The sequence below is a fragment of the Sus scrofa genome, chromosome 5 (genome assembly GCF_054392235.1).
Source record: "Sus scrofa isolate SSC_HxYL_T2T_F1_AM1 chromosome 5, Sscrofa_HxYL_maternal_Yorkshire_Landrace_v2.0, whole genome shotgun sequence".
NCBI lineage: Eukaryota > Metazoa > Chordata > Mammalia > Artiodactyla > Suidae > Sus > Sus scrofa.
Window position 1 is genome coordinate 100,585,220 of NC_139387.1, and position 12,577 is coordinate 100,597,796.

The following is a 12,577-nucleotide window of genomic DNA, read 5'->3' on the forward strand; positions in this document are numbered from 1 at the left end:
TTTTTATACCTTTGAATGATTTCTCCACTTGGCATGTGGGCATTTGTTTGTTCTCTAGCCCTGGACCTGCCTCCCTGTGAGTCCCTTCCGGGGGTTTACTGGCTTAGAGGAAGGTGAAAGGGGGTGAAATTCTGCCTTCCTCCCCACCTCCCCACATGGTTTTTGTTGTTTTGTCATAATCCTTAGCAAGTAAGATAGAGGCTCTTAAAGACTGACTAGCAGATTCTTCCTGCCTAAACATACTTTGAATTACTTATCATTTTGTGAGTGGATGTAATTCTATTTAGGACAAGAATAAAAAACATTGTGATGTTTTGAGCATCATTTGTTCCTTTGATACCTTGAGCATGAGGGGTGGAAACGGAGAGACCAGAATTACTGGTTCAGCTGAGTATCCTGTTGCAGGCAGATGACTGGAAGGCATTCTTTACTCTGGAAACTGGGGCCAAGAGTTCCTCCTCAAATCGGGAAGAAGCCGAGGTTGATCCGTACAGCCTGCCTTTTCCCCTGTTCTTTACACCCAGATTCCAAATCTCTTCTTCCTTCTCAGACTTGAAATTGAGGGTTTATTAAAAAACGGGAACTAAAGCAGCTTGGTCAAGAAGAGCCGTAGATCCAGAATGTTCTGTCGATTTTGAATGTTCAGCTTCTGCTTTGGCCCCAGGACATGGAAGCAGAGCTTAGGCAATTGTGAGGCCGGGTAACTGAGATTCCCCTGTGGAACACGTGGTGTGGCCAAAGCGTTTTATGACGGTATGGACAAGATGAACAGACATGGTTTAAGGTCTTGTCAACAACATGAAGACCTGTCTCCTGAGCCCGTCTTCATGTGCCAGACCAGTAAGTGCTGAACATATGATATGCATTATCTCATAATTAGCAGATTCTAATACCATTATTGGGTCTTATTTTACAGAGGAGGAAACGGTGAAATGAAGACACCTGATTCTAGAAGCTAGAAGCTCATGATTCTAGAGCTAGTCAGTGACTGAGCTGAACTTGACACTCGTTCTTTCTGCTAATGAAGTTCAAGCTTTTGACCACAATGCTACACTGCCCAGCGTTCCAGTATGAGGTATGAGGTCGGGTCGGTTATTTCACTTTGTTTCTAGAAGAGCAGCATTTAGGCATGTCCTCTAGTATGGCCTTGTCAATGAATAGTTGTGAAAGCAACAGATCCACAGAAGTCAAAGGACCTATTTCGGATCAAGAAGCTGGTTAGTGGCAAGACCAAAATTCAGGCGTCCTAAATTCTATATCGGCAATTATTCTGCTACAATCTGAGGAAGGACTCATTTGAAAATGCTTTGAGTAATGGTGGGTGGGGGAAGTGGAAATGATTCCTTTTAAAATTCAAACTTGGAGCAGAGTCGCCAGCTTCCCTTATCTGCCTGCTTTTTCTTTGCCTTGCAATCTGTTCTATGAATTCTGAGAGCTTTCCTAAGGAAATGCATTGCTTATGGCTGGGCCTTCATATGTCACATTAAGGATGAAGGTATATAGTGGTTTCTCCTGCAGTATTTCTCCACCATGTATGGGTTTTATTTTTGTAGTTGTTCTCTCAAACCCTCTTCCTTCTCTTCATTGGTGAGTAGGGAGGAGAACCAGACCCCAACTTTCAAGGCCCTAATTTATACTAGACGTTCATGGGTGACAACTTTTTGTTCTCCATGCTGCCTAAGAGAAATTAGGGGACAAAGCCACTTGATATCTCTAACTTACTTTTAAATCCTTCTGCATGTTTTTTTAATGAGTTTTAAAGAGGAAACTGAAAAAGTTTTGGAACTTTACCATATGGATTCAGAAATTCTTTCAGCTGGCTTTTGCAGTAGAACCCGTGGTCCCCAAATGGAGTGGCCTAAAAGGCCATCATTTATTGGCTCACAGTCGTCTGGGTCAGCAGTCACGCAGGGCTCAGTGAGGCCTGCTCATCTCAGCTTTCACTGTGGCCAGAGTAGGGATGAAATCGATGGTTCTCGAAGATGTCTGTGACAGCTCCTTCCATTCTGAGACAAAGGCCTCTGGGCTGTATGACTTTGCCACGCCTCTCATCACACAGGGGAGTTTGTTTCCGTACCACGTGAATCTGAATTTAACTGTGCAATTTATTTTGCTGGGAGGCACACGGACAAACATGACAGAGCAGATATTTGGAAAGGACTTGCAGGCGGGAGCTTGCTCTCTTGCTGCTGGGAATCTGGAGACCACCTTCTGAAAAAGCCTAAACGGACTCTAGAGAAGGAAAGACCACGTGGAGAGACAGGCCCAACATCTCTGCTGTTCTGACTGAGGCCTCAGACAAGAGAATCAGATCATTTGGGACCTTTTAGTCCCTGACAAGTGAACCCAGACCAGAAGGACTGAGAGACATAAATCATTGGTCCTATAAAGCATTTACCACTCACTCTTTGGTTGGTTTCTTCAAAATATCACATTTACCACCCAGATCAAAAGTCTTATGGACCACAGGGGTCTATAAAGGGTCTGTTTTGCATGCTTAAAGAGCCTTCATGAGTACCCGGCAATCTAAGGCTAGTTTTAAAAAATTCTGTGCCACGGAATGGTGTTCCTGATATCGTTGTCTGATACAGAGCTTGGGAAACGGTTGGTGTGAAGCAAAAAGTTCTTGTTGGCCAAGAAATATACTCAATGGAAGGGACGTGGAGAAGGATGGGCTGGCAGCGTGGAGTTACAGAGCCGCTCTGAGCAAGCACGTTCACCTCTCTCGCAGCAAAGGGGGGTGAGAGCTAAAAATACCTTCCAGGAATACTTTCAAATGGCACCTGCACCGCGTTTCGAAATGAATAAAGGTCAAGTTTGTAAACTAGATTAATGGTGCTCCTGAGTGAAAGGATTAAACAATAAAGATGCAATCTGGCGAATCTGTTTACTTCTTCATCCTGGGATATAATTTTTCTTCAAGAGGAACAAGGAACATCCCTTTCGACCCTTTGACTTCCCGGGTTAGTGAATGTTTTACAACAGTCAGCCCAGTCACATCGATGTCTTAGGGAAGATGTTCCATTTAACGTTTAGCAGATGTTGTTGCATAAAAATCCACCGAGAAATAGCCTCCGCTATTATGCTGTCGACCATGGGGGCAGATTAAACAAGGAAGGACTTGGTTCCCTAGGTTTTCCAAGTTCCTGGCTGTTGCTTCCATGTCCACTGAGACAGAGAAGTCTCCGGAGGCCGCGTGGTTTTCAGGATCAAGGCCAGTATGAAGCAGGGGCATTGCCCCAGCACGTGGCTTGGGACTGAGCGTGCTCTGGGGACATGGGAAGCCTGGGCTTGTGGGGCAGGGGCCATAAGATTAGAAGGACTGCAGGGACAGCACTGGAACAGGTGGGTCAGAAGGCTCCCAGGGCATGGAAAGCATAAACCGTTCAGTTTTTGAGTGGTTTGTTTGGCAACAAAAACTAACCTATTTATAAATAGAACAACCTTAGGAGATAGTCTGGAACAGAATATCCATAAGAAAATATATTACTAGTTATAAAAACAATGCCAGTGCCTACGAGATGAAAACAGCATAAAAATTACTATTCCTGTTTTTTTTTTTTATTTTTATTTTTTTTTTGTTTTTGTCTTTTTGCCTTTTCTAGGGCTCTTCCCACAGCACATGGAGGTTCCCAGGCTAGGGGTCGAATCGGAGCTGTAGCCACTGGCCTACACCACAGCCACAGCAACGTGGGATCTGAGCCACGTCTGCAACCTACACCACAGCTCACGGCAATGCCAGATCCTTAACCCACTGAGCAAGGCCAGGGATCGAACCCGCAGCCTCACGGTTCCTAGTCGGATTCGTTAACCACCGTGTCATGACGGGAACTCCACTATTCCTATTTTTAACTGAGATATAATTGCCATGTAACATTGCATTAGTTTTAGGCGTACAACATAATGATTGGCTGTGTGTACACAGTGTGAGATAATTACCAGAATACATTTAGTTAACATTCATCACCATGTATAGTTACGTTTTTTTCTTATGATGAGAACCATTAAGATTTACTTTCTCGGGAATTCCAAGGGCTCAGCGGGTTAAGGACCTGGCATTGTCTCCGTGCAGATGTGGGCTGGATCCCTGGCCTTGCTCAGGAGATTAATGATCAGGTGTTGCCCCAAGCTGTGGTGGAGGCTGTGGCTTGGATCCTGTGTTGCCGTGGCTGTGGCGCGGGCCTCAGCTGTAGTTCTGATTCGACCCCTAGCCTGGGAACTTCCATATGCTGCAGGTGCAGCCATTAAAAAAAGAAAAAAAAAAAAAAAAAGATTTACTCCCTCAGAAACCTTCAAATACACTATCCAGTAGTGTTAATTAGAATTAAAGATACTGTAATGATCACGCTGTATCTTATATCCCCAGGACTTATGTAACTTACAACTTATTTAACTTGTATAAAAGTTTGTACTTTTTGACCACCTTCACCATGTCACCTACCCCCACTACGACCTCTGGTAACCCCCGGAGGCATTAAAATTTACTATTAAAACTAACAATGGCAATGATGAACTAACAACTGAAATCTCCCTTATTTCCTACAGCAAAGGTCAACGGTCTTCCATAGAATGATCTCATCTAAATGCGTCTACCCTGTTCGAAAATGTTGGCTCCACACGTCCATTTGCAATGCTGACATAGATTCTATGCTTCCTGGAGCTATTTTTGAGAGGGTGGTGTTAATCAAAACGGAATAAAGCATAATATCTGTAGGGATTGGAGATAGGAGGATTGGCTGACTTTTCACAATTTCGTTGGATGGCTTGCCTCTGGATATCTCAACTCTTTGAAGGGAAAAGGGATTTTTACTGTAGGAAGGGATGAAGGAGGGGCGCACGTTGGAAGATCAGAACGTAGTGAGCGCAGGTAAGGGTGTGGCTCATTCTAGAGGCGACGAGTTCCTGGGGAGAAGAGCTATAGGAGCTGAGCAAACAGCCTCAGAAGAGGGGTGATGGTGCCCAAGACAAAGTCTTGGGCTGGTCTTGGCTTCAGGAATTAAGGAGAGAATTTCCTTTCCCTTTCTGTTCATCAAAGGTCGCCAAGTTGGAGTTCTTAGCATAGTTTAGATATATTATGGCATGCAATGGTATTTTCCCCAAATGCTCTTGATGTTTGGTATGAAAGAGATAAGGAGTTCAGTAAGTCTGACCTAAATCCTCCTTTTCATCCATGTACATCAGTATAGTATATTGAGGGCTTTAAGAAATACTGTAGGAAATGCATTATTCCCTCTTCTTAAAATCCAGTGCTTGCCAATCCTGTTTAAAGACACAATTGTCTCCTTCTGTAAAATGTTACATCTCAAATAGCTGGCTTTCACTTGAGAAAAATTGAGTTAGTTGGCTCAGTTTGACCTGTAGTTATGTATATGCTAGGCACATTGGGCAGATACAAATATATGTTAGGGTACTGGTTTCAGAAAATTAATACAAATAATAGCGAATATAAAACTAGTCCACCAAATATTATATTATACAGAGTAGAAATAGATAAAGGCTGTATAAGTAATATACTTTCATGGAGTTAACAAAGCCCAGCTCAAAGTGGTTTGTGGGAAGTAGTGGCTTATGTAATTGGGAAGTTCAGAGGTAGGTCAGGCTTAGGGAGCTTGTTCTATCAGGATCCGGACTCTGTTTCTCCTGCCCTTCTCTGGGTGTCAATTTCATGCTAGTTTCCTTGATGGGAAGGACATGTCTGCCTACAACATGCGCCATATTTTCCCTAACTTTCAAGTCCAGGAAGAGAATGTCCCCTCCCACAGCCATTGGCCAAACGTCCTAAGATGTGTGCTGACTGGACACCTCCTGAACCAGTGCATGTGATCAAGAAAATACCAAATATCTATTGGTTTAGGACTAGATTACCCGGATCAAAGTCTAGGTCAAGAGAGATGCAATTATCCTCACTGGACTAGACCCCACTCCAGGAAGGAGAGGTGGGCTCAGACTCAGTGAAACCCTGTGGCTGCTACCGCAGACTGGAGGGGGTAGAAGGGCTGTGGGGGGACTGACTGCAATATCCACCACAGAAGGGCCATGAACAGGACCTTCGTTCTGAGAGTCCAGTGATGGGTTCCATCTGTGGAGAATCTTGGTGGAGTCGCTTTTGAGCTGGTGGTGGAGGACAGGAGCTGGCTGTGGATACGTAGGAGAGGAGGGATAAAGGGCATTCCAGGAGGAGGGGGCTGCAGGAGTCAAGTCAGAGGGGCAGGTGTGGAGCAGTATCAGCTAAGCACTGTTAGGCAGACCCATTTGCATGGAATAATCACAACAAGGGGAAAATGCATGCTGCATACAGAGTACTTAAAAACATGAGTTTTTTTTTTTTTTTTTTTTTGGTCTTTTTTTAGTGCCGCACCCACGGCATATGGACGTTCCCAGGCTAGGGGCTGAATCAGAGCTGTAGCTGCCAGCCTGTGCCACAGCCATAGCAACGCCAGATCTGAGCTGTGGCTGTGACCTACACCACAGCTCAGGGCAACGCCAAACCCACTGAGTGAGGCCAGGGATCCAACCTGCATCCTCATGGATACTAGTCAGGCTCGTTACCACTGACAGTGATGGTCTTACTCCCATTTATGTGTTTATGTTTCAAAAAGCATATAGTTGGCACCGCCATGCAAAATCTTTATAGAAAAACTACAGACTTGTTTGAAAAGATGCCAAGTTAGTGCCAAGTTGACCACTGATACATTTTATAGCAAAATATTTGTTGAAAGGAATAAAATGAACTCCTTTCCTCTAAGGACCCCTTGCCTTTTTTTTTTTTTTTTTTTGCTTTTTTAGGGCCACACCTGTGACATATGGACATTCCCATGCTAGGGTCAAATCAGAGCTACGGCTGCCGGCCTACACCACAGCCACAGCAACTCGGGATCCCTGACCCACTGAGCGAGGCCAGGAATTGAATCTGCATCCTCATGGATACTAGTCGGATTCCTTTCTGCTGCTCCACAAGGGAAGCTCCACCCCTTGCTTTTTGTATATTTGCGTATTATTATATGTAATAATTTAGATTAGAGATAAGATGCAGTTTTTAAAGTCAGATTTTGGAAGAGATGCTATGAATTTTCTTGTACTGTGCTTAGCATTTTATTTGGAGGAACTAAAAAGGTCCCCCTGTTCTGAATTTAACGTGAATCACCTAGACAAAATTTTGAAGCTGTTAATAGACTAACATACATCAAACATTGTGAATTAAGGGAAAAAGAAGAGGTGCATCCTACTGTGTGTGGAGGAACCCGATGTGCAAAGAGAACAGTGGATGCTCCAGGATATTTCGAGCCTTTTAAAATCTCTCCTAGGAGTTCCCGTCGTGGCGCAGTGGTTAACGAATCCGACTAGGAACCATGACGTTTCGGGTTCAATCCCTGCCCTTGCTCAGTGAGTTAAGGTTCCGGCATTGCTCTGTGGTGTAGGGTGCAGATATGGCTCGGATCCCGCGTGGCTGTGGCTGTGGTGTAGGCCGGTGGCTACAGCTCTGATTCGACCCCTAGACTGGGAACCTCCATATGCTGCGGGAAGCGGCCCTAGAAAAGGCAAAAAGACAAAAAAAAAAAAAAAAAAAAAAAAAAAAATTCTCTCCTTGACCTTTTCTTTTTCTAAAGAAGTTTTTACATTGGTTTAGCTTTTTTGCTGTTGTTTTTGCTTTTTAAAATTGAGATATCATCGATTTACTATTCAGCTACAAAAAAAGAATGAAATTTGGCCATTTGCAACAACATGGCTAGACCTGGAGGGCATTATGCTAAGGGAAATAGAGAGAGAACAGATAAATACTGTATGATATCACTGATATGCAGAATCTAAAAAAATACAACAAACTAGTAAATATAATAAGAAAAACCCCAGGCTCACAGATACTGAGAACAAACTAGTTATGAGTGGGGAGAAGGAATGGGGCGGGCCATGCTGGGGATAAGAGATTAAGAGCTGCAAACGACCATGTCTAAAATAAATGAGCTACAAAGATCGATTGTATGGTGCAGGGAAGAGAGCCAAGATCTTTCTATTTTTCATTCATTTTAATGTATGTATTGCTTCTTTTCCTTAAAAATCTAGCCTAGCATTGTGTGTTAACTTCCGATGAAACACCAGTAGGACATTTTTAAGGGACTTGAGTCAGCCCTTATCACGGCCTTTGATGTACCGGTTTAATCCTTCCTTAAATAGCTCCAAGCTTTGGTAGCGGTCACTCTGTTTCCTCACGGGTTGATTCAAAAATCCATAATTACCTCTAGGTCTAAAGAAGAGGATTAACAGACTTTACCCTAATTGCTTGTTTTCCTAGAGTTGTTAAAAAAGATTTGGGCTCCAGAAACGGACGGTGTAGCCAGACAGAAGGCAGCCTGGAGTTCAAAAGTCTTGTAATCTTTGGCTCCACAGGCCTATAAAAGCGAAGTGTTGACTGAACACAAACAGCCTGCAGTCTGAGGGGCCCAGGCCCAAGAAAGCACCAGAGGCCCATTGGTCATTGAAGAGGCGGGGGGGGGGGGGGGGGGGGGCGGGGGGTGGGGGTCATAACGATTCTGCACTGCCCTGTTAATGGATGCCCCATCTGATTTCCTCATGAATGCCCGATCTGGAGCCCCTGCCACACAACAAAGCTTTTCTTAGCCCCTGTGTTCCTGAATAAACGAGGCTTCTGGCAAAGGCCTGGTGTGAAAGGAGTAAACTGGAAATATTAAGGGATGATGGTGCAGGAGTCATGCACTCTTGCTGCTTGGGGCCACCTTGGAGGTAACGGTGACAGGCTTGTCATTTGTGAGCAAGACAATTGGGTTCAACATTAAAACGTGCCTACAGGCCAGGAGGAGCAGGGGGCTCTTTTGGGGAAGTGCCAGTGGTCGGTCACCTCCTCACCTCGAAGCAGGAAAGGGGTGGAGGTTTAGCAAGCGTGGAAAGTTTTGCTGGGTGGGAGAGTGTTTTAAAACCGCCAAGCTGGGACATGCTTTCAAGGGACTTTCTTAACAACGAATCTTGCTTTCTCACTCTCCGTGGGGTTCTTAGGAAATCCCTGGGTATCTTTACAAAGGAAGACTTTAAACTACATATTCTACCTGATTGATTTGTGGAAGAAGAGACATATATTAGTTCGTTTAAGAAGATATAATAGAATCACGCATTCAAGCGGGTGGTAAAAAGATGTCAGAAGAACAATGGAGACAGATTCAAAACAACAAAACCTGGGCAAAAACTGTAAAGGAGGAGTGCTGAAGTCTCTACTTTTTTTTTTTTTTTTTCCTAAGCTGCATTTTTTTGTCAGCAAGCTAATTTTCAATTATTTTAGCAGAAATACATTGTAAACAACTTCGACAGCAGTGTAAATGGAAATAAATATTTAAAAATGTTTTCAAGGAATCTATTTAAAAATTTTTTTTTCTCCCTCCTGTTCAAAGGAAGAATCTCTTAGAAAATCTTTGCTGTAGATTATTTTCACATTTCGCTTAAAAATAGGTACATTTATCTTATTTTGCCTTGGTCGTTGCATTTTTATAATCAAGTCAGGAGATTTCCTAAAATTACACCTACTTCACTAACCCCTATTCATGACACCATTTGAATGTCTCTTAAGGAAAAAACCAGGTTTGATAATTAAGAACGCATTCCTTATTGACAACTTGAACGCCTTTGTGACCTTTTGAAACTAAGGAACTAAAATAATCTGGGGTACAAATGTATGAAAAGAGATACTTGCTGTGCGAGCTTTGATTATCCCCGTCTTTTTTTCCTCATAAACACACACCTCTGAACCTGCCATACTCTGGAAGGTGCTGTCTCTTTGATGATGTCTCGTATTGGCAAGTTTCTGATTTTCTGGAAACATTTTTCAACACCCATTAAACCACCAGGTCTCAGAAAGGAGTTCCTGCCTTAGCCACTCAGCAGGAACGGAATTTAGTTCTGAATACAAGGACTGACTACCGGCCAAAGGATTATGTCAGGTCTGCATACTTTGGGCTCAAGTCTCTGACTGCAGCTCTTTCTCCAAGCCCAGGACCTGGGTCCCACAGGTAGGGGGAGAGAGAGGTGGGATGAAATGTGTCACTTGCGTGGCAGGGTCCAGGACTTAACCTCGCATGACAATCTAGGGGTGCAGAACGACACGGCTTCTTAATTTTATCTATAGCCTGTCCTCTTCCAGAGCTCCCACCTGCTGGTTTGTGGGAAAACATAATTAAATTTCCAGTATGTTTTAAAATGAGTTCAATCTGACAATTTAAATCACCCCTGTAGGTTACACTCAGTCTCTCGTCGGAATAAAAATATTCAGAGGTTCAGAGAGTTTCTCTTTCCTCTTGCCCCATTTTTAACATGGAGCTGGCACGGCCGAAAGGCAAGTTGCTCAAACGCGTGCAGCCCTGAGGCAAAGGAGCTTTGGGGTCTTTAAGGCGTGATATCTTCTAAGCGCCAAGCTCATGGCCATGGATTGCTGGGTTCTCTCCTGTCTGTTAGCGCTGAGGCCAATAGCCTAGGAAGCTGTGGGCTCTTCCTTTGGCTCGGGAAGTGCTACCAGTATGGACTCTGGCTGCTCTGCATCAGCCACCCAGTCTCTAGCTGTTCCTCCATCTGGCCTTCTGTGCTGCAGCTCCTCCTCGGCAGGGCAGTCCTTAGACTTTGGTGTGGTGGGCTCCATCCTTGGCCTCTTGGCTTTCACTCTAAATCCAAGCAACAGGGAAATGCAGGAGGCTTAGGAAGGTGAAATCTCAAGGTTTTTTTACCTCCCCACACTGCTCACGTTTCTTTGTGTGGTTGTGCCTCAGACAGGTTACTCTTCTGTGCGCGCCCAGTTCAGAGTTTATTTATTTATTTTAAAGAAGGTATATATTTTATTAGCACCCTTAGTTGGCTATTTCTTTTTTTCTTTTTAGGGCTGCACCCATGGCAAGTAAGTGGAAGTTCCTAGGCTAGGGGTCGAATCGGAGTTGTGGCTGCAGCCCTATGCCACAGATGCGAGCCTCATCTGTGACCTACACCTCAGCTGACAGCAACACCGGATCCTTAACCCACTGAGCAAGGCCAGGGATTGAACCTGCATCCTCGTGGATGTGAGTTGGGTTTGTTACTGCTGAGCTGCAACAGGAACTCCCCCACTTCAGAGTGTAAATTGGGGGTAGCCGATCTTCCATTGGTACCACCTGTGTGACACATTGCCTCCTTTCCTGGTGGAAGCCAAGATGGGAAAGATTTGAAGACATATGTGTACTTGTCTTTTTTCTTCTTTTTTTCGCCCACCTCATGTCCAGAAAAGGCTAAATTTTCTTCTATCTCCTTGAAGACGTATCTTCTCTCTGCCGTGGAGATGGCTCGGCTGTGAGAGAACAGACATCCCCTTCCACACCGTGTAGAACTCCATGACACCCATTCTCCAGACTGAGCTCTTGGAATCCTCAGGGGATACTAAGGCGATGTGGCATATCTTCCCTCTAGGCAATGAGATGTCTGGCAAGGCCACTGTCTGGACACATTATACTATTTTGCAGCTCAGAAGCTCCTTGCAACCTTACTACACCTTGAATTTCCTCTGCAAAAAAATTACCAGTGTTTACCTTGCCTGAACAGTACTGCAGGCAGCTGCAACATCACTCTGAGGATTTAGGGGTGTCCTGGGGCGTTGAGCTGAGACATGGTGAGTCTGTTCTTCTTTTCCTGCAGCCCTCTGCTTCAGCAATATTCCTGATGTTTTGCTAATTAAAATGGAAATAAATGTATCCTTATAATGTTGGTGTGTATGTATATTCTTTCTGCCAAAATATAGTTTTTTTTTTTGCTGAGATGTTCATCATCTACTTCACCTCCCATCCCATCACTCAGCTGCAATTACCTTATCCTTCTTTATTTTAAGAGCACTTGGTGAAATGATAGATTTGTATTTGCTTGCCTGCTTATTTTCTCTCTCTTTGCAATATAAGCTCAAAGGGAGGAAGGCTTTATCTGTTTTGTTCACTATGGTTTTCCAATGCCTAGACCAGGATGTACGCATATTAGGGACTCAATACATATAGGTTGAATAAACAAATTTATAAATAAATGGATGAGTGACTGAATCTATATCCAGATTCCACAGTCATTGACTTTACTTTTCCTTCCAGGTTCAAGGTCTCTGCATAGGTTTATTAACAAATGGCTGATTGTCAATGACATTGCTATAGCTGACTAAGCAATCATATTCACTGAGGTTAGTTCTGAATTGTGCCTTTATTTAATTTTTTTTTTTTTTTTTTTAATGGCTACACCTGCTGCATATGGAAGTTCCCAGGCTAGGGACTGAATCTGAGCCTCGTCTGAAACCTACACTGCAGCTGGGGTAACTTGGGATTCTTTAACCCACTGCACAGGTCTAGGGATCAAACCCTGTGCCACTGCAGCGACCCAAGCCACTGCAGTCAGATTCTTTACCCACGGGCCACAGCAGGAACTCCTCAAAATGTTTTCGAGCCTGAACATTTTATCGGTTCACTGAGAGCCTGTTTTCTGGAATTGGAGGGGTGGTATCTGGATTGTTAGAACCAATGGAAGATAAATTTATGCAACATTCAACAGATTCTTCATAACTCTCTACTCATTTGATCATCAT

At 43.9% G+C, this 12,577-nt stretch overlaps 2 long non-coding RNA genes across 2 annotated transcripts in view; one reads left to right on the forward strand and one right to left on the reverse strand.

The window, feature by feature from the left end:
* Positions 1–422: 422 nt before the first annotated feature.
* On the forward strand, positions 423–2,879 carry LOC146403590 (uncharacterized). Its single transcript, XR_014804518.1, has 2 exons — positions 423–840; positions 917–2,879. It is a non-coding gene; the product is annotated as an uncharacterized LOC146403590 (long non-coding RNA).
* Positions 2,880–9,225: 6,346 nt separating this feature from the next.
* The window catches only part of LOC110260804 (uncharacterized), a 364,487-nt gene continuing 361,135 nt past the window's right edge, over positions 9,226–12,577 (reverse strand). Inside the window, exon 9 of the long non-coding RNA XR_014804517.1 lies at positions 9,226–11,687. This is a non-coding gene — a long non-coding RNA (uncharacterized LOC110260804). The remainder of the gene's footprint in view (positions 11,688–12,577) is intronic.